Raw genomic sequence first — 23622 nt, forward strand, 5'->3', positions numbered from 1 at the left:
TGATATTGTCTTATATTGACATAAACTTCACACATATGATAATAAAACAATTTTTTGTACCGGATTTAAGTTATGTATTTACATTTATTTTTCATAATTTAACCGACCGGTCACCGTGACCACGCACGCTGTAAAGCACGCGAAACGTCGGTTAAATTTAAAATTATGAAAAATAATTGTAAAGGTAAATAAATAATAGTTAAAAAAAACTAGAACACACGCTTTTAAAGCTCATCAAACTAAAAAGTGAAAAATAATTCCTAATTTAGGCTGAAAATGGTAATGAACAAAAAATATTGGTATTATTGTGAAAAAGCGTGGGGCGCTCTGTGCCATTCTATCGATCAAGCAATCAAGTTTTTTTAAACTATTATTTTTTTTTTATTTTTTAGTTAAATTTTTTTTCATTTTTTTTCGGATTATTGCATTGTCATCGATCTTTGACAGGTGCGCAAAGTTTGAATTAAATCTGTCCGTTAAAAGTGGGTCAAAATCGAGTCCGAAGGAGTCGGTTACATACATACATATACATACAGGTGAAGCTAATATAAAGCGTGTAAAAAAAATTGTTTTACTGTAAAAGCATGATATTTTTTACAGTATTCATTATAACGCGTTAGGTGCATTAAAATTACGGTTAACGACATTGTACAATTTTAATATTTCATTTTCCAAAATAAAATTACGTCTCGACATAGAACACGAAACGTTTATTTTTAGACGCGCATGTTACGTACGTGTCTTGTTGACATTTCGGTCAATGGTTTTATACAGGCATACAAACATTTGCCGCAACGAAGATATCCTTACAGTCTTTGAGGTGAACCGAACTGTATGACTCACCGCGGCTCTTCTAAGGCACTGAACTATGACCCCGAGGTTCACTCGAACGCCTACAGCTTTAAGCTTTCATAACTTGCCTAATAATATGGTATATAGTCGAGATGCGTTTAAAACTATTACCCCGTTTAGATTGTGATTCATCATTTTTGACATAACGAAGCTTATAGTCCCAATATAATAAAATATAAAAACTTCAGTATAGGACATTTCAAACAATGATAATATCGACTTCGATAACATCAGTAAAACACTTTTCTACATTAATATTATTATTTATTTTCTAGATTAATAATAAAAACACTTTAATTTAAAACTATAAAAAATTTAAAATACAAATAAGAGGTGTTAGTTTTTTATTATACTTAGTCTACGTTTGGGCTTAGGCTTCTTCTAAATACTAAAAGTTTTTATGTGTAAAGTCCCATTCGACCCCATGGGCGTGTTAGATACTGTATATCCTCATAAAGTTTTCGAGTATCGTACCCAGCTGAGAATGATACATATGTCACCATAAAATTGAAAACACCGTTAGATTGTAATCTATCTCGCGAGATTGTAAACTGTCGAAAGATTGTGAACCTCAACGAACTGTTTACAATTTAACGTATTATTATTCGGTAGATTGTAATCTGTCGAAGTGAAACCGTTAAATTGTGAAACGGATCGCACCTCGCGCGCTTATTGGTTGAACGGAATATGCCACGCGCCACCATATTTGTTTGTTAATTAGTTTTTTTTAGTTTATAATCTCGCGAGATAGATTACAATCTAACGGTGTTTACAATTTTACGTTAACACATACAAATGCCATTTAGCTATATATTGGTATTTGGCAACAGCAGTTGATATAGTAATTGATAATTATATATGTAATATATGTATCTTAAGATCTGTCCTGAACTGCCTTGATCTGCTGACAAGTTGTCGTTGTAAATCTAGTCAATTTGTGCTCGGTGAAATGACATAAATGTGTAACACGTCAATCACTCAACTATCAGTTCGTTGTAACTTGTAATTGATACATTGATGTATTGCTTCTGAGAAATAACAGGTAAGTTGTATCCGTTGCTTCATTAGGTTAAATGCAAGTCAAATTGTAAATCTTTGGATTGAAGTCGGTCTAAATAAAATATATAGTAAAAATTTCGTTCCCAGTTCTAATACAAAAGTTTCTTGACAAAGATTATGAGTTTTTTTAGTAACTACACGTAATGTTTAATACCTTTTGATATAGAAACTTGAATAGCGCTTCGTAGGAGAATTTGGAACTAAAGCACATGCATCGTTCCAAGAGAATCGTTTTTCTAAAAAGTTTAGGTTATATGTCTAATGGTTAACTGTCAAAATGACAATACGGAGTTGACGTAATACTTGACGTAACTATAATGCATACGTATGCATGTAGTATAAATCCCCTTAAAGGGAAATACGAATACACAATCAAATAATTAGCATTTGCGAGTAATGTTCTATTAATATGTATGACTTGATGATCTGTGAGTCATGTTAAAATAATGCAAACGGAATCTTGTCTACGATATGTCTGAATTTATCTTGTTGTTTTTTATTTTTGACAGCTTCAGAAAAAGTAAATTCAATCTATATGTCTATAAAATCGATTGCTGTGTGTTTTTCTCGCTAAAACTCGAGAATGGCTGGACTGATTTAGCCAATTATGATCTTTAAGTATAGAAAAATATAAAAACGATAATTGAATTTTTCAATAAAAACATAGCTGTCAATTTTTTCTTTGGTGTGTTTAAAAAAAATTATTACTGTGAAACACCCCGTAAAGTACACAGTAAAGTTCAGGTTAGGTAAAAATACTTAGCATATCACTAGGTATATTGTTTTTTTTTTAATAAAAAAGATAGACAATAAAAAATAAAAAATTCACTATAACGACTGATTGTTAAAATCTAACAAATTTGCTTTATATTACGTATATGGGTGTGTATACACATGTTTGTTATTTAGTTTAAAGAGTCGTATATACTTCTTCAATAACGCATGGTGCATAGCGAAAGTCTGGTATGGAGGTTGTTAATCTCGGCAGCAAGGTCAACTTTCGCGGCCAGCTAGTACCAATTATCTTTAATGCCTCAGTAATACCTGATAAATTCTAGATAGTTGAGATAGCGTATCGTTATTGTGAAAAATTGTTTACCTAGCCCTATTAATTGGACTCTAAGCTATACCGTAACTAGAACTCTAGAATCTGTATAAAGATGTTTATTACTAGGAACTATACTACACCAAAACAAACGTAACAACATATGGGGGGACAATTTAAAACAACTAGTATTATTATCTACTATAATTTAACCTACATAGTAATAATAATAGAAAATTAAAACATACTTTACGAGTTAGTACGTTAAGCGCTGTCAGCATTTTCTCGTTGTATTGCGATACTTATTCGTTGAGGAAAGCAGCTCGGGGGTCACCGGTACTATCTACCAGGCGCCAACTTAAATCTTTAATTAACGCTTGTGCACTTGAACCCCACGGACCAATAGTCTCTACTCCAACTAGTTAAATAATTATAAAATGGTCAATAGAATGTATGATTTAAATGTTTTTCTATGTATCAAAGAGTAAGGTATCATTCCTGATACCGAAGACAATTAAAGTAATATAATATGTTATATACGAGTTCCACAATTTTAAAAAATTATTAATAATTTATCACCTGTATCAATACCTAAGTGTTTAAAATTTTTGGATAAATGTCCAAACGATAATTATTGTATAAATAACAAAAAAACGTTGTCTCTGATAATGCCAAAGATAATAAGGTACTTAAAAGTAATTGCAAAGCTGTTGTTATTTTGCCAGAAATGGATCTAATTTCGGAGTATCAACCTCATTTCCTGAAATTTCGGAAATTTGCGGTTTAATATTTTGCACCAACAAATATTCTGGAAACAGTTTTAGAACGAAATCGAATTAATGAGTGAGGTTTTCCGTAGAGAATATATTTTAAATAATTGTTTACGCAAACAGGTTTTCATAGGTTTTCACAGGTACTACGAATTGATATAATTTTCAATTAATTATAAATTAAATTCAAATTTGTATTTGTTTAACCTGTTCGTAAAAATAAACGATTATCAACAAGATATTTTGTAGTTGTTTAATGATGTATAAAAAATCCTTTAATGTTAACAGGAAATTAATTTTTAATACGCATGTATAACGTGTAGGACATTAACCAAAAAATTACTTCACATAAATCAACGTCAAATTGTTCAAAGGACACTGAACTAAACTTATTTTCAATTATACGTTGAATTGATGAATCCTTCGGCTTATTTAATTCAGTGAAAATAGTTATTATTACATATTTTTTTTATTAGGTCCTTACATATGAAACTGGGTTTTTGTATGGGAGGAACAAAAAGTAGTTTTTTTTAAATAGAATATATTTAACTAGTCAAAGTATGTACCGTTGCTATCTATGCACGTTTGCATATGTATATTTGGGTGTTGACATAATTAGAGTGGTCAATTATCGTCATTCTCGTGTTATAAAGCTTACTCGTATTTTTAAATACGAGTTAATTAAAATAACACCTTTATTGTGCAACAAAACATAGTTTTTCAATTGCTTCTCGAAAAAACTTGTTCAAATAAAATGATTAAATGTTAACCATTAATGTTGTTATTACTTATAAAATACTTAAAGATGCTACACGGATAAACGTTTTTATTGCTTGTGAATTTTAATTGCATTAATATAATCATTTTAATACAGTCTATGTATTGAAATTTAATGTTATTTTATTAATAGTAGTAGGTTCGATCCCCGGCTGTGCACCAATGATCTTTCTTTTTATGTGCGCATTTAACATTTCCTCGAACGGTGAAGGAAAACGTCGTGAGGAAACCGACATGTCTTAGACCCAAAAAGGCGGAGTGCACTGGAGGCTGATCACCAACTTGTCTATTAGATTGAAAAAATTATCATGAAACAGATTCAGAAATCTGAGGCCAAGACCTAGAAGAGGTGGTAGCGCCACTGATTTATTTTATTTTATAATCTTTAATTATTATCAATTGTCAAACTGCAGTTTTAAATGCTCTTTTCCTAGATTGATACTTGTTACACTCTTCAATCGGTAGCTCATGTCTGAGCGTGGTCAGCATCTGGAGAGAACAATCTGTTTCGATGATGAGTCTTGCGTGATGAGTCTTTCACCATCTGGATGGTGAACGGCCACGTGTTCGTTACACCAGTAACCAATTGTTTCAGAAGTACTTTATATACCATTCACTTGTTTTAGACGTTTTGTGTTGTTGTAATAAGTGAAAGAGTAGACGCAATAGACGCAATTTTATAATAAAATATTCGATAAAAAATGGCTTGAAAATAACTATAGGGTCTTTATAAACTAAAATGAACTAACCAGCAGGCGAAAGCAATAATTGGTAGCTGTCGGCAATCAGTTTTATTCAATATCCCTTGATTGCTAGTGTCAAGTTGTTGTTTCGTAGAAGTTCCTTTTATCATCCCGGCGGGCTGCGTCACTTCAATACTGAATGAGCCATGATTCACTGATTTATTTTTAGTACGGTATTCCAGCTATTTACTACGAACATGACATTTTTAAATATACATGTTTCGTTCATTCAGTGTATGATATTATAACTTAGATATTTAAAAGAAATTATTAAATGTGGGTAATGTATAGTAATGCGTGACCACTAATTTATTATACTTCTTAACTATGACATAGTGGCGCTAGTAGACTTTTGTACACTAATGACTATGTTAGTTATCAAAGTCCTACATAAAGTAACGATATCGGGCGTAAGCTTTTGATGTTCTGAATTTAAAAAAGGGTGCGTGTACTTATGTAGGCGCGTAAGAAGTTATACTTCTTTGGCATTATTAAAAATAGGTTTTGATTGCATGCAAATAATTAATTACAATTCAATAATCAAAGACTGGAAAAGGAGTCATTATAGTCAATAAAGTTCAGTTTACATTTGAAAAATTAAATAAATAAATATTTATTATTATTCTTACATTAAGGGTAACATAATTTCTATTATTATTCGAATGTTGTTTTTAAATTATGTCCAATGTCGTAGCATCTTCCATGGGCAACTTCATTCTGTTAATTTTGTGTCACGGTGCGCGCGCGTCGTAAAATTTCACTCTAATCAATTTTTCATAACGCGCCTAAATAAGTATAACTTTAAAAAGTTTATATTTCAAAATGTATTGAAACAATGTTATATTTGATTTAGACAATCGTGCTAGTGTATTTATACCCAGGGAAGGTATTTTAAGATACCAATATATTATATAACTAAAGTAAAAAAAATAGAATATAAACTTTTGATATTCTAAATTTAAAAAGGTTTATATTTCAAAACTTATACCCAATTTTGGTCGATTTATACCAAGGTATTTTAAGATATAAAACATGATGTTAGTCGTAAAAATATTTGCATTATTTATACAGTCAGACTCACTTTCTTACAATTACGAAATTTATTGGTGCCTTTGGGCAGATCAGTCTTGTGAATAATTGTGGGCCACTTGTACTGGTTTATCCTCTATTAATATTGATGAGAGTTACTATTACGTTTCAGCTTATTGTTAGTAACAATTGCAAATTGAGGATTATGTTGACGAAAGGGATTGCGAAGCTATCCGATGTGAAATCAATGTGATCCTAAGTGCGCACGAATCATCTCGAAACAAAAGCAAAACGTGCGCATTGCTTTTGTTTTGTGCGAAAATTATAAGCCAAGAGCTTTTGCGTTCTTTTGCAGCGCATCGCACGCGTATTTTTCTTCACGTAGTCCGCTTGAATATCAACTGTATGTTTTTATCGCACCGCACCACGCCGTTTCGCGTACCTACCGTGTAAGAGATTACGCGTCTTCGCACTCAAACGATGACGTGTTTCGAGTCTGACGTTATGTTTGAATTTTCAGGTCGCATTGTCAGATACTTTCTGTACCTTACTCATATCTAAATTTGATATCCATTAGCGTATTTCTTTTTCATAGAACAAACAAATGTGCAGGAAGATAACCTGATGTTAATCCAACACCCGCCCATGGACAGTCTCAATGCCAAAGGGCTCGCGAATGCTTTTCCGGCCTTTAACGTTAGTCATATGTTTTATAAGCGTTCTTTTACCGATATGTAAATTGTACAAAAGCAATCTTTCGCCATCCCTAATGGTCGATAGAACGCCTCGGTAGTATGAGTTGGATTTCCAAATACCTTCTCTATCTCCATTGGAAGGCAAAACCCCCATTAGGAGAAACTGTATTATTATAATTATATAATATAGAAATAAAAAACCGTCTTATATCCGCGTTTCAAGATGAAACCACAAGCTGTAGGCGTCATGTCTTGTATCCATACGAACAGGATTTGTGACATAATTGTGCACATTCCTTGCTCGTAATAATGATAATAGCTGGCTCACGCGACTGAAGAATTCGTTTGTGTATTCGTATATACCATATATAGGCACACAATATTATTTTGGGGTTTAGTTTTTTAAATGAATTTTGATGACTTTAAAACGTGTTAGTCGTGTTGTTAAAAGCTTTTAGTTAAAATGTGTTTAAGTGACATTTGCAGAACACTTATTGGGTTGATCTATTCTCTGAAACATGTTTTATTTATTAATTTAGATATAGGAATGGATCGGTGGTAGAAGGAAAAAACGTTAGAATTATATTCGTTGGATTTGTATATAGAACTAGTGGATCCAACAGACTAATCTAAACTATTCTCAACTTTCATTAAAAACACAATCACAGGAGATTTATATTAAGGTAAATTGTATATACATTTATATTATAAAGTAGTGGAAATGAAAGGAACATGCACTGAAATTTACGAGAATATCATAAATTTACAAGATAAAATTATCGGCTTATAAAGCCTGATTTATACAGCCTTAAATCTCGGAGATACACAAGAAATACTCAAGTAATTAAAAACAGCATTTATATTTCTTGTATCAAGACCTTGACTATATACATTAATTGAAGAATGTATGAAAAATTTGATGCACTCCGAAGAAAACAGATACCTGACGTAATGTCTAAAACGAGACATTCGTAAAATATTTTACGACTTTAAAACTTATGAATGCTTCAAATACGCATACCAGGTGGGCTGAAGCAGTGCTTTCAGATTGCGAAAGTTACAGCGTAAAATGACGGTATTAAAAAATTCAGTAGATCTTCATCTGTTATTCCAAAGTATACGTCAAAATCATCACCACAATCCTAGTCGAAATATTTTGAAATGACGGTATTACAAAATGCAGTAGATCTTGACCTGTTATTCCAAAGTATACGTCAAAATCAGCATCACAATACAACCATCTTCTAACCGAAGTATTTCGGAACGTAGAGAGAGACTTAAGTAGAGAGAAAAACTTTAAGAGGAAGAGCGATGGAATGGGAATTTGGTGACAACTGATACACATGCTCATTTGCCTCTTGTCCAAAAGAAAATAAGGTTGGTTCGCTATATTCTATTACAGTAAACGTATGAAAGTGAAAATCTACTGTAATTACGGTAACTTTATCCATTGAAAATAAAAAACGACCGTCGTTCGTGGCGACTGGCGATCTCACCTGTTCAGAACAATTTTAAGACGTATTACCCTTTGTTCCCGAGTTGCGAACAGACTTTTATTGAGGTTCTTAAAATGGCGGCAAATACGGTAGCAATTCGATAATAACTTTTAGAAATTTTATGTTTCTTTTACGTGGTACGGTTCGAATTTCTTTGAACAATATGATTATTACTTATGCCAACTACTAATAAATAATTGAATTTCTATTTCTGCACCTAATTTAGTACAAGTATAAAACAGTAGATATATTTATATTAAAAATATTATATATAAAATTGCGTACAGTTATATAACCATATTATCATATTTATTAAAAAGACCTTACAAGAACCATTAACATCAATAGTAAATAATAGAAGGAAATATAATGGCGCGAGTTCGGGGAAATATAATTCAGGTTTAAGTTGCCGATTAAATTTGGTTAAGTCAAAGCCTATATTTTTATTTGATAACAGATGTATTTGTTAAAAAAAGTAGCTTATTAGATTCCAATTGTCTCGACATGAAAGAATAAAATTTAAATTTAGTATTTTTTTCTAAATTAGGGTACGTCCTTATTTTTTTCTTATGTAATAGGAGGCAAACGGGCAGGAGGCTCACCTGATATTATAAAGCAGTTCTTATTTTATAAGCTTTTGTTTTTACATAGTAGACTTACAATATGTACATATGGATACAATTTTTGCCAGATCGTTTCTATTATTTCATACATACATTATATTATTATGTATTTACGGTAATTTGGAGCATTTTTATAAAGATTGATAAATAGAAAATTTAAACAATTTTGAAAACTTTGGTCCCTGTGGCTGTGTACCTTTAATGCATTGAATATCCTCGCTGTTATTCGAAACTTATTCGTTGAGCGAGGAAAGCATCAGCTGTGGGGTCACCAGAAAAGTATTACTTTTAATAAAATAATATTTGTGATCATAACCCGACATCAAAATTTCCCTTTATCAAAAGTCTGATGATACAGTAAAATTTAACGTCTTCTAAAACTCCCAAAAATAGATTTTTTGAGACGGAATGTCAGTGCGTCAAAACGCGTGCCGTCCGGCCACGCATTTGTATTTCACTCGCCTCGACACATGCAATATTTTAGCTATTTGCTAAACAAATTAGTTGCGAATGCGGCCCTTCATATGTATATGACCTGCTTAACAACTTCACACATTTGACAAGAGAGTGTAACTTCTCGTTAGTACTCGGACAATTGTTAAGGTTTAGAAACTTTCGCGCTAAGTACTTTCATGCGAAATGTCGTTGGATTTTATCGATTTCTAGAAGCACTAGGTAATAGTATGTGCAATTTTAATGGCGATAGTATTAGTTCAAGGTCTAATAAAATAAGCAGTGGCTGAGAAAAATCGTTGACACATTGAGATATTTGATTCTAGTATACAGTAGGTACTTTTTTTTAATGGATATAAGATTTAACATCAATGGTAAGGACCACGGAATAACTATGGAAGGGCGACAGTGTTTTTCAATTGTCAAGTCTAGAGTCCTGTATCTAATAAATAATCATAGTTCATAAGTTTTTGTATGTGAAATGTAACGATGGACATGGGCACCATTAAATGAGTTTGACAAGTATTCAAGTATTTATCCATTAACTGGATTCATTTACGTAAAACTCAGATAAAAAATAAAATAAATATAGTTTAAAAAAAAATTCTAATTTAGGCTGAAAATGGCCTATATTAGGAATTATTTTTCACTTTTTAGTTTGATGTGCTTTAAAAGCGTGTTTTTTAGTTTTTTTAAACTATTATTTATTTTATTTTTTAGTTATTTTTTTTTATTTTTTTCATTTATTGCATTGTCGTCGATCTTTGACAGGTGCGCAAAGTTTGAATTAAATCTGTCCGTTAAAAGTGGGTCAAAATCGAAGGAGTCGGTTACATACATACATACAGGTGAAGCTAATATAAAGCGTGTAACAATATCTCTATGATTGTCTTACATACTACACAGTACGACAATTAACATTCTTAAAAATAAAAGGGTTTTCTAAAGCATTGAAAGCCCTTTATTGGGTTGCAATATTGGAAAGCAGATTAACTTTCTACAACGCTCACAAATTCATAACTTTCTCCATAATACAGGATGCAGCTATGTTCCTGCAATGTGAAAATACAGCGAGGCTCATAATTTCTCTATTTATGGCTACATTTATTAACAGACAATGCTATATACGGAATTAAATCGTCGGTTTTTACCGCAATAATAACAAAAGCGTCTCTCTTCATTATAGCGTAAATACAATTCGATAAAAAGATACAAAAGAGAAAATATTTCCAACTATAGTCGAATTTTTAATTAGACGAAGTCAACTGACGTTTACGGTGTTGTCAGTTTTTAATGAAATAAAAATAGTGTTGTGACAAAGTAAAAACCCCTGAATTAATGATCGGTGATGGCACTAGTCGCCGCGCCGCGCTTTGTAATAAGACGTCTAAAAACTGATTGTAGTTACATAGTACTAGTACCTAACTTATATCAGAGCACTTTTATACAATTTTGAAATAGAAATAATATTCTTTTATTGTTTGAAATGATTGACTATTCACACTCATTGTTCATTCATCTGATTGAACAAGAACTGAACGCATCACTATTAATTTAAATATGGCAACATTATTTTACAAAGTGACATTAGCTACTGTCAGTTGGCTTCGTCTAATTAAAAATACGACTATAAGTATACTTATTATTACAACTTAATCATAATTAAAAATGTCTAGCGATTATTTAGCTCATATTTACTTTATTCAGACAAAAATAGACTATAGTGTTCTCTACACTATATCTGTTTTGTCTGGCTCTGCATTAATATAATAATAATAAATCTTTTATTTGCAAAGTTTATTCAGACTGATTAAAAAAAAACAGCACAATCCATATAAAAATAGGCACGCAAATGTCATATTAATTTTCATAATGTCATAAATTATCAGTTAAGTTATATACTGTGATCAGGTGATTGGTTCTAGGAGTATTCTCGCAGAACGCGCTTGTATGATCCCATATAACGCGTTATGTACAAATGATATGACTTTTTCTCGTTAAATCGAATATTAAGAAAAATCTATATTCTGATCGAAACATGTGCGTACAAATTAAAATGTAAAGTACAGAAATATTACGTGGGCAATCCCCGCGGTATTTAGGGGAATACCCGTGTTAAACGAGGAACTGAAATCGCGTAATATGAAAATGCGTTATAAGGGGGCTTACTGTATAATTGTTGTCTTAATACTCTCCCACATTATAAAAGCACCTTGCCTTAAAAAATCGAATCACCTTCCCCTTGAAGATAATGTAGGATTTGATACACCTTTAATATTTTTCTTTTTACATTTCTTTTCTACACACATTGATAAATCGATTCTATGACATATAACCTGCCTTAACACCAAACGATATATGAAGTAAGTCCATCGCATTTATTATGTCTGGAATTCGGGCAGTTTATTTATGCATTGCGCTCATTTCGTTTATTGAATGGTCAAAATATCAATGTCTACATGAATCAGGTCGAGGTCGTCTTCATTACGACCTAGAGCGTTATGATTTAGAACTAATGCAGGGAAGTAATCTATTCTAGACGAGTACGTAGAATCAATTGTGTTCGGCATACATATGCAAGTCACTCCTCCTGCTGATAGAGGACAACTCTTTGTTTTTAATTTATGTTATTATTATCAATTACTTAAGATGTCATGTGGTACATGGTTTAATGGTTGCAGCTCCTTACAAACGTTGTGTAAAAAAAACAAAAAAAAAACATGGCGATTATAAAGAGTGGCAGAGAGTTTATTGCCAGTTTTTCTCTTCCGTTCTACGCCCTTGATTTGAGAACTGGCACTAAATGTAAAATTAGAAGTATTAATATGTATTTCTTTACTGACAAGTCATAAGTGTACAATGTGTTACCTATATGATTAAATGATTTTTGAAAACTATATTTACTATATATGTAGATCATTCAGAAGCATATATAAGATATATTTTCGATACAATTTTTTTTTTATAGATAAATAAATAGAGTATAAAATACTTAGTTTAGTGTGGACTCAGTTTCCGCACTTCGACGCCCATTTCATCCGTTGCGTCTTAAGTCCTGACTAATAAAACCAGCCTAGCTGACAGATGACATCAAGAAGAAACACAATACTTAATTATAATAATATGATTATACAAATTTACACAAATATTTCTCAATTTTTGCTATACAAAATAATTTATATAGCAAATAAAGCACAAACATAGCATCGAAGCATAAACGGTATGTATGAATGTAAATGAATTAATAAATGCAGGAATCGTATCGCAATTCTCGGCTTGATAAAAATTATATTTTTAAACGTATCGCACGAACGTGAGTCATGTTTTCACATAAATTTTCTCTCCCCTTGATTTTATGCTAATGTAAACGTGAAATGTACACTAGCGTATCTAACACCTGGCATTGCAATTAAGCCAGCTCTATGTCAAGGATGTAGATTGTCTTCTTTTATCCTTTGTAATCTTTGAGATATAAGTGAGAAGCTTACACGTATGTTTTTGTGCTGATACTTTACTACATATTATTGTTGAAGTTATACTTCTATTGGCGCGTTAAGGGAAAAATATGAGGTAATTTTTACGATGCGCGCGCACTCCGTCACAAAAAACCGACACCCTGAACTAAGCTAATACTATCATATTGTTAGTGTCGTATAATACAATTTTTGAAAAGATTTTTATCTTGTTACGCTAAAGGAGTATAACTTCTAATGCGTGTAAATAAGTACACACAAGTTTTTTATCTCTTATATGGATACATTAGGCCAAACACAGGATACAATCAAAACAAATTGACATACCTACATACAAATAATATTAAAAGCGGTGCTGTCCCTACAACATGCGGACACAACCAGCTAAATTAAGTAGGTACAAAAACTGTGATAATAATCAATATTCTTAAATTAAACTTACGTAATTTATGGTTACGTTATTTTTTGACAGGTTTATATTTTAACACCGATTACAACTAGGGCACTCTTAATTTCATGATACATCAGTTGCATTATTGCAGCAAAGCTTAAATTCAGGCTTTCGTTGGCATTATCTTATTTTTTAAGAGCGAAGATAAGAAGATCGCACATTGAATGTACTTATTTAGACTTTCAAGAGAATCGGTTTGTGAAAAATGTTTCATGAAAAACCTTGCTGCATCATTGATAATTGCATAGCTTGTGACTCTCATCCCTAAGGTCTTAGGTTCTGATCCCCGGCTGTGCACCAATGGACTTTCTTTCTATGTGCGCATTTAGCATTCACTCGAACGATACAGGAAAACATCGTGAGTAAACCGGCTTGCCTTACACCCAAAAAGTCGACGGCGTGTGTCAGACACAGGAGGCTGATCACCTACTTGCCTTTTAGATTGGCAAATGATCATGAATCAGATAAAGAAATCTGAGGCCTAGACCTCAAAATGCAATTGTGATACTTAAATTACTAGACTAGTGTAAAAGTTGGAAGTATAATATTTGAGTTGTACAAATAAGTGCCAAAAATAATAACTTTCCTGTTACGTTATTCACTGATGCAAATAGCCTAGAAATTATTCCAGTGATTCATAGAAATTACTCCACGGTTCATTCGTTCTGCAAATTAATCGGTTTATGACTGATATGCTTCGAAGAAATCTTAAGCCATATTGTTTGAATCTTCACATGAATCATAAACGGGAAAATATACACTTTCTTATTTAAATCCTTGTTTACACAATCTCTTACATCATTTTCACGACCTTTTTATTATAAATACGTTCTTCATTTCGTTAATTTAATTTCAAGTTTATAAAAAAGTAGATCTACGACGCTGTCTAGATAACTTAGTTGATTTAAAAAATTCGTAATTAATTAAAAAAGTGGCCTAAATTGCCAACAATACAATGTATTATGTACGAATCATTGTTACTAATACAATTTGCTATTTTCTCGGTTTTAATGCAATATTGTTATATTATAAACCCAAGAAATAAATTGTTACGGTTTTTACTATAAATACAAAACTTGTCATTTTCGAGTGAACTATACGAGTATATTACTCCGTGTCGGCAGAGAAATATTCTTCGAACATTTTCACTGTTTAGTAGCAATATAAACAATTCTCGAGGACATTGTTGCAGAACATTTGTTACATTTACACGACTACACACTAACATTTACAATTTAAATTCTACACGTGATTTAACTAGTATAATTGACACTTAAAACCGCTTGCAATCAACTGGCGAATGATATTCTTCTTTAACAAAGTATAAAATCTCTTCTATTTGCGAATCAAAGCAAAAGCATTGCCTTGTCAAATCAATATAAAAAAACGTGTCTTATTTGAAACGTTATTCAATAATATGGGTACAATAATTACAATTTGCACTATAAATCGATGTATTGTGTATTGACAAGCGCATACCAGATAACATCATTTTGTGCCAATAATGAATATAAATAAAATACTATGTTTTACAATACTTAATAATTAATTAAATAAATCATAAGTATTATAACTCTCTCGGGTTTATCTTTGTATCAAAGTTGTTTTAAAAATTTCTTTAAGTCATTTGCAGAAATTCAAAAATGGAACTTGATTTAACTTAGATATCAAGAGTTGACTGTCATCATTCAGCTCATGACAATTTGACTTCAACTGATTGATTTACGATTTTGGAATAGCTATTCCCTTTTAATAGTTTCACCATTGCTTACAGCCTCATTCAAAATCAACCTATTTAACTCAAATAAACAACAATGGATAAGCGGACAGAAGATTTTTACTTTAACCTATGAAGTCATCCAGGCTGCACCTAGTGCATACAATAAAGCAGTTCATTTAGCGATTGATGACTCGATAGTACATTTCAATTTATGGCACCATTGAATTCTTACAACGCTCAATCATTACCCTAGATTCTGTGACCGCTGTGTAGGCATAGACTGCACCAATGTGTGTATTTAATAAGCGAAATTGAACAGCCGTGTTTTGTTAATTCCTGACCATATGTGTACTGCTTCGTATGATAGTAGGCTTGTTATTTAAGTGTTCGAAAATTGTATTATGGGCGAACAAAATGCCAACTCTGCATATGTTTATTGATAAACATCATCAACCCAAATGCCTTTTGAGTTAATAATAAAATAAAAAAAATAAAAATCAGTTTATTTGACGAAAAAACATTTTGTACTTTTGTACTAAACTATAATTTAGTTAACCACTAATTAAATAAAACTTTCACATATAATATAGTTTACAAGGCAAATGTTGTTTTGTTTTATTTCACTATATAGCTATTCAACGGAAATTAAAAATGTAAAATATATAAAAAGAATTGGGGTGGGCCTAGGGTTTAGGTAGGTTATATGTGTAGGTAAATAGTTTACGAACTCAGATCTACCGATCTACAAAAAAAATCTTAAGAATCGGAAAAGTTTGATATACACGAGAATTTTATATGAATAGATTTTATGGGGGAAATGGAGTGATAAATTGAACACACTTAAGTAACATTCATAAAAAATGTTTCATTAGATTGAATTAAACATACGGGGTAAGTTGCTTGATTCTTAGCCGTGCGCTTCGGCTTTACCAAGGAAATATAATCTACTAGCAGACCGGCCAAGCGTTGCTCTGGCTAAGGTTTTTGTTATATTACATAGTAGCAAACTATTCAAGGGAAACGGTAGGATAACACCAGCCATGGGGACCACCATGCTTTTTTGGTGGTTATGCCATTAAATTGTAGCTTATGTGAAACGTACTTTCAACACAGCGCCATCTGTTAGAATTGTGACTATCAAATACTAAACAAATATTTTGCAATAAAATAATATTGCGGGTATAAATTGAGATGTAAGCTATCCTATCTTTAAAGTTGGATCAAACTACACACGGTGTGCAAATTTGATTGATATCGGTTCAGTAGTTTAGTAGTCCATCGCGGACAAACAACGTGACACGTAATTTATATATATTAAGATATATCTCAGCTACAGAGTTAGTGTATTTGACATATCAAGAACTACTGGTCCACTTATTGAGGAAGCTAATAGCAAACATCGCGCTACGTTTGAACGCGGGTGAGATTATTTCCGGGTTTAAGTTGAGAACGGAAGCATTTGTAAGTGAATTTTATAAATGTTAAAGAATGTCGGCTAGGTAACTGTGACGATCGTTATCTTGTTAATCTCGTGCACCGTTGCGCTGCATTGGTTAGCGTGCTTATCGCATGTCTGTATGCAAGGTCGCTGCGCGTTAGTGAACATTGGTATTTGAATTCATTTTTATTTGAAACCGGAAGAAGCAGTCAATTAGAGTTTACTATAACTATTACTAAATGCTTACGTACGTTAGTGTGTTAGATATTATATTGTAATAAGTGCGTATTAATTTAGAAGTTTAGATATACATTTTATAGTAGGTAATACAGTTGATACTGTGATCTAGCCTAAAAGGGCTTAACAGTTCCATTGTAGCATAATATATTGTTTTGTAAAACGTATATATATAATATATATTATAAATTAAAGTCACATGTTAGTCATTCATTTTACAATAAAAATTAAGCAAAACCGACAAACTTAACATATTAAATACCTATTTATTTATTAACTGTAATTATGTATAAAACGAAGTTTACAATAGTTTGATGGAAACATAAAATAGACATAGTTTTTCTGTCCACCAGGACATCGAACTAATATAAAACATATATACTATATCATCAATATATCAATGGATATATACTTAAAATTTTAATTGCGAAATATTGATTAACAGCATATAGCTGGTGTATCACCAGTGCCCCGTCTTGAAACCCTCAAGAAAATAGCCGATAAAGACAGTATACATATTAATAATTGGTGTCTATGTATTGGTCGGGTTCTGTGCTGTAGTGGTTCGATGTAGGAATACTGTATCTCCCAGCACTATATTGGTTATGTTTGAAAAACTTATAATTATTATATTGCTCATAATAAGACAGTAAATTATTATTTATCTAACTATATTTGCCTGAAGCTGCTATTTGTTTTTATTTGAATCAAACAGATTGTCTAATACCATACATAATAAACAAAATTTGTTCATGCAAAGTTGAAAATTATACGTAATTTGTAAGCTATTAATATATATTAAAGTTAGATTTAAAGATCAAAGTACAGTTTTTGCTTTTTGGGTGATGGCTTTTATTCTATGAGGAATGTTATAAAAAAGTTTTACCTGGATAAATCTCTTTTTTATTAAAATCTTGACATGAATTCAAATGCAGGGATTAAAGAACAAGTCACGTACTGACCATACCAGGGGTTGTTCGAAAAATATTTTGGCTTCATTTGAAATTGTTAAAATATTTCAAAATTTCATTCATTTCACACAACTCCCGAGACAGAATATTGTCGACATTTAGTAGTTTTTTTTGCACTAAAATTGCTAATTTGTTTAGGCTTTTGGTAGATTGTGACATAGAGAAGAGACTTTTAAAAATATATACAATATACATAGTTACGAAAACAAATATTAATAATATTTGTAATATTTTGTTTCGCCTTCAATTTATGTATGTTTAGCGATTTATAAAAATTATAACATTTGGTTAATTAATACAAAATCAATATTTGTATTAATCTCGCGTTATCTTGCCGCGATAAAATTTGTGAACTCTAGTTTAGACACAACGTAGGTGTTGTGTTGGTGGCTGTGGCCTACATTCTGTTATGTCTAATCAGAGCCATAAACTATAGAGTAAAAATGTTTTCATAGTTTTGATAACAGGTTGTGAGATGTTATTCATTCATACTAATCGCTAAAGCATTATTTATACTTAAAATTACTAATAATTACTCCAAGTTTTTATTAAGTTGATATTTCTTTTATTAAAGTGTATGCTGAAATAGATAACAAAAAAGACCACGATTGAATTATACAAGATCTATTACAAACAACAAGATCTTCCAATTTTAAAAATCGAATTTCTATGTGTTAGTCTGTGGCATTATATTCCCGGTAAAAATAATTATATTCACTCTTAAAACCTATAAAACCTTTTTTCGGTTACCTCTGTGGAACTAAAGAAATGTCGATATTCAAAAGAGGTTTTGTTTATTAATTTGAAGCTTATTAAACTGATGCGATACCAAAATGTTTCGATCAGCCTTATGGGCGTATATTTTGATAACATTTATAATGATAACAGGTTGTAAAACATGGTTAGGCCTTCATTCATATGTATTTAAATTTGTTTACTTTTTGTTTTCCGGCGCTCGGACTCGTAAACTTGGGTGGTTTCCCATATAAGCCTTACGAGCGAATGTAGGTGTGTGAACCAAGTTTATTATAGTGTTTTTTCGCCTTTTGGGAACAAGAATTATTACGCATTTTATTATTTGTTATAAAATTAAAAACTAAAGTTGGGTGTATCTTATATAAATTATTATATTATCAGATTACAATGTTTTGTCAAATAATTATTATCGACAACTGTGACCATGAATACACGAAACTTCATGGGTTTAAAGTCCTTATACGTAGCTATCTACAGTAGTGCTCAAGTACTCATTCGTCTCTTTCTGACCAATTGGGTCTACGCTGAGATGAAAAGAGACAGATTACTAAGTGTAGACTTATAACAGAATATTTAGTATACGTATTTTTTTATATTCAACAGGGCAAGGAAATAACTATTTTTATTTATACATTTTTGTGATTTCAATGTATTAATTGTTCTACTAAACATAATTATTACTCGTTATGGCCGATTTACATTATCTTAGTATTTAGGAAAGTGCTTTAGGATAGTAGGTACTTTAGTTGAAACATGTAAACGCTACTTGCTTTAGTAAACGCTATGCTAAAGAACTTGCCTTTCAAGTTGTACTAAAGCACTCTCCTAAACACTAAGATAATGTAAATCGGCCTTAAGGGATCGTTTGTATCTCGTTTGAAAGGAACCTATTCAAAATATCACCAAACAGACAGATAATATAAATTAACTTAGAACTTTGTCATTATGTGATTTCACAATCACAATTAACTCACGGTGTCTGCGAGGGTGTCACCAATAAATTAGGATAAATTTATTCACCACAACAGAAAGTACAGAATTGTATTTACATAACAATACACAGTATTAAATGGGGCAAATACGCAACCGATGCGCATAAGCAATCTGACGCGCGTCTAATTATATCCTGGACGCGTCAATGAATTTCTACTACGTTTTAATTGTTACAATTATGAAGAATTTCACCAATTGGCACTGGGTTTTTTCACTCAGCACATTTGAGTGGGAACTTTACGAATGTCCGTTAATAGACTTGAGATAAAACTATACATAATCTTCCTGCTTCATGCAGACATAAGATAACTCAGCCTAATTGCACTGTTTTGACTGAGCACTATTGTCTCTTTTTGTTAAGTTGTGTTTACGCTATGATGAAAAGAGACAGATAACTGTTTAAACGGTAGAATTAGTGATTAAGTCTAATGTATAAGAGGGTAGGTCACCGTGGCTTAAAGGTAACATGAGATAATGGACGCTCAATTGTTTTGGCTTAGACTCTCTACTTGCCTGAAAAATACCAATAAAACAGATGATGCTTCTAATGAGGTATGATGCAAGGGTATGGGAGCACGAAAACATTTATAGAAATTATTGAACAAATGCATTTGCTATTGCAAATTAGTAAATTATAACCCGGCAAATTTAAATATTTCCTACACTTTATAAATCCTATACGATAGCCAAAGGGGTATCTAACCAATATTAAAATTAAAGTTCTAGTATAGAACGTATTTTCTTGTTATGTAATTCAATCGATTAATAGTCTATACTGCGTTGACATTTGAAGAGGCTTACGCAGGATTAAAGGTTTATTTATTTTGTACCACACTGTACTAAGCTCCTAAATCATATTTGAATTTAAAATAAAATATACATTATTCGGTTCTATTAACCTTGTATATAAGTATCTCTGTTTTATATTATCACAATATGACGTAGATATTTAATATAAAAATACGGTTTTTGGTTGAACTTAGATTATGCAATGGATTATGAAATTTTTAAATGCGCAATTAAAACATTCTAGTATCGTGAAGGAAGATATCATTTATATATTTAGAGGTTAATATATAAAAACCCCGATAAATAAAAACCCCCACATATGTGATTATAAGAATAAATAACAGGTTAAAAACTTAAATATATTACTGACTTTACACATTTAATAAACCTTATTACTTATAGTCTTAAAACAAAAGAGAGTGATTTTCCTCACTCATAATTACGTAATAGTATTATAGAACCTACTAATAAGGCTTATCTAAATGGCCACTCGACGTTTTTATGGAAGGTCAGCGTGGCGCACAATTGACTTTGTAGAAACCACTTTGAATTTGGCACTTCTTATTATGAAGATTTTGATACAATATACATCTTCATATTATATCAAATAATAATAATATTTTGTAAAATAACAACTTGGAAAGATTATGACAGTAAATGTGTGGTGTCAGATTTTCCTACGCACTGTGTGATGTCAGATTTTATTTGACATTATTGGCACAGTAATTAGCTAAATTTAGTATGTTTTTTACGAATTGTAATATAACTTCGGTAACGATATAAAAATCTACTTGTAATGTTTATTAATCGTCCCAAGGCGACGAAAACAAAAACGGAGAACTTATAATGACGCCATAAAACAAAAGACGATCTTTTAAAAATTTATTGCGAGTTAAAAAACTGCAATCGAGTAAATCAGATGTAAATCACTTGCGAAGTTTTTACGATCGCTTAAGGCATTTTAAAATTTTATCCGATGAATCGTCAGTTAATTGAAATGCAGTTAAACCATTTTTAGAAAGCTTTGGACGCACGCCAGCGTAACAGACACTGCATGGATTTTTGGTTCAACGCTACGGTCAAGGTTACTTAAGTGAGCGATTAAAATCATCTGCTCATATTCATTAAAGCTTCATTACATTAGCTGCCAAAATATCTTTACTTTTTTGATGTAACGTGATCTAAAGCGTTTAAATGCATTGGGACTAAAATTTAATTAAAAAGATCTTGACGAAAAAGTTTCATTATCTTCGTATTCTTTTTAATAATTTGAATTTCGAATTTTATTCTAAAGCTCTGTGTTTGTTATTTGTCGGTGTTTCTGAAAGTTGCTTTCTTTCTTTTTTTCGCTTAACGATAGGGTAATAAGCATACGACTTCTTGGTTTAACTTTTTCGGTGAAACAACCATAGTATCGTGATGACAGATACAGTATTATATTTTCCTTAAAAGTATCAAATTTCTTCATGTGTGTGTAAAATAAACGAAAATTCCGCATTCCTGCGTAACTATTGTAAACATCCTTCATAATATTGTAATGACGGAATACAATTAGGAAGTACAAGCGTTTCCCGTAGATGTGCCAGATAAATGACGTTAGATTTGGCAAACATCCACCCTATGAAGCAAGTTTATTACAATTCGACGTATTTATGACTCATTAATATTTTATCATTTATAGTATAATCTATATAGATAGCTTGATAACAATACGATAACAAAGATAATTTCAATATCTTGGAAACACAATTGTTTAAAATTTAACCTCTCTGGGGGACGCCCATGTCTCTTTCAATAATATTGTAAGACACTTTGACTAAATGATAATTAATATAAAAGAAAAGATGATCATTCTGTTTGTTTACTACTAAACAATAGTTTTTTTGGAATCCATTCTTTTTTGGAATCTACAATTTAACACAAAACAATTATTTTTACACAAAAATCATTTTGTTATTTAGTTACTTTGACAATTGACACAAAACACATGTAATGCAGTACAGTAATCTTCCATTCCGAATCCAACATTATTTCGCTGGTAATTCATCTCATAAAACCCTCTTTGGTAGTATTTTCGTCAACTTTGACAATTGACATTGATGAAACACAGATTAAATATTGTTCTAGAGTTTTTGGAATTGCATTGCTATGCTAATTGATGAGAGACGTTTAGTATGATTAAACACACGGCTAAACATGTTTAATGGTTTTGACCTTACGACGTCTTTCTCGCAATGAGGTGTTTTCTTATTGTAGTATTGACGTAAGAAAATCATAATTACTTCATCTTTATTATTAGAATATTATTTCTAATACGTAATTATTTAAAATTAATCCTATGCTATTTGAACTCATTTATTTGATAGTGCCTCTAATATATTATTTAAATATATTTTTTGTGATGGTTTCATGATCATTTGTCAATCTAATAGGCAAGTAGGTGATCAGCCTCCTGTGCCAGACACACGCCGACTTTTTGGGTATAAGGCAAGCCGGTTATGTCACAATGTTTTCCTTCACCGTTCGAGCGAATGTAAAATGCGCACATAGAAAGAAAGTTGTAGGTGCACAGCCCGGGATCGAACCTACGACGCCACAAGGCCAACACTGCTCGCTTCTATTATTCGTCTAGTCTCCTTTATCACAGAGAAAAAACAATCTGACAGAAAGATGGAAATTACCATAGAACAGTGGAGTAAGACAAATTGATTATAAGTTTTAACTAATATAATTTAAAATTGAATTAAAACAGTTTTATTAATTGAATGATGTGTTTTATATCAACCCAGATAGTTATTCTACAATCAAAGTTACGCGATATATGTAATTTGCTTATCTACTTTTTATCGCTGTTCGGCCTAAAAATACAGGTAAACAAACTACTGTGCTAAACTAAATCTGCGCTCCAAGGTCAAGATTCAAGGCTGAGAGCAAACCAGGCGCGTATTTTCAACAGGATGTTTATAAACTCCATTGATTAGTTAACATCGTAAAGTTTTTAAACTGATACCTGTAAGCGTGTGGACTGATCTATGGGTGTACTATCTCGCTGTTTAGACATATGCTATGACAACTATTTTTATTTTGGTGCTAATTATGCAGCTTCTCTTCACACTCAGTTGTCATGTATAAGAATTTAACCTAACACCCATTTAACATACAGTATAATATGTTAGAGGCTAATGAAAGAAGATAACGAAAAAGCGCGGCAAATTAAAAAAATGTTAGTATGGTATCCCTAAAAGTTTGATA

General features: G+C 31.5%; 2 protein-coding genes across 3 annotated transcripts in view; one reads left to right on the forward strand and one right to left on the reverse strand.

Annotated features, from left to right (window-relative positions):
- The window catches only part of LOC125056028 (synapsin), a 94294-nt gene that overhangs the window by 37349 nt on the left and 33323 nt on the right, over window positions 1-23622 (forward strand). The window lies entirely within an intron of this gene.
- The window catches only part of LOC125056029 (tissue inhibitor of metalloproteinase), a 51178-nt gene that overhangs the window by 19155 nt on the left and 8401 nt on the right, over window positions 1-23622 (reverse strand). The window lies entirely within an intron of this gene.

The sequence above is a fragment of the Pieris napi genome, chromosome 14, assembly GCF_905475465.1.
Source record: "Pieris napi chromosome 14, ilPieNapi1.2, whole genome shotgun sequence".
Classification (NCBI taxonomy): Eukaryota; Metazoa; Arthropoda; class Insecta; order Lepidoptera; family Pieridae; genus Pieris; species Pieris napi.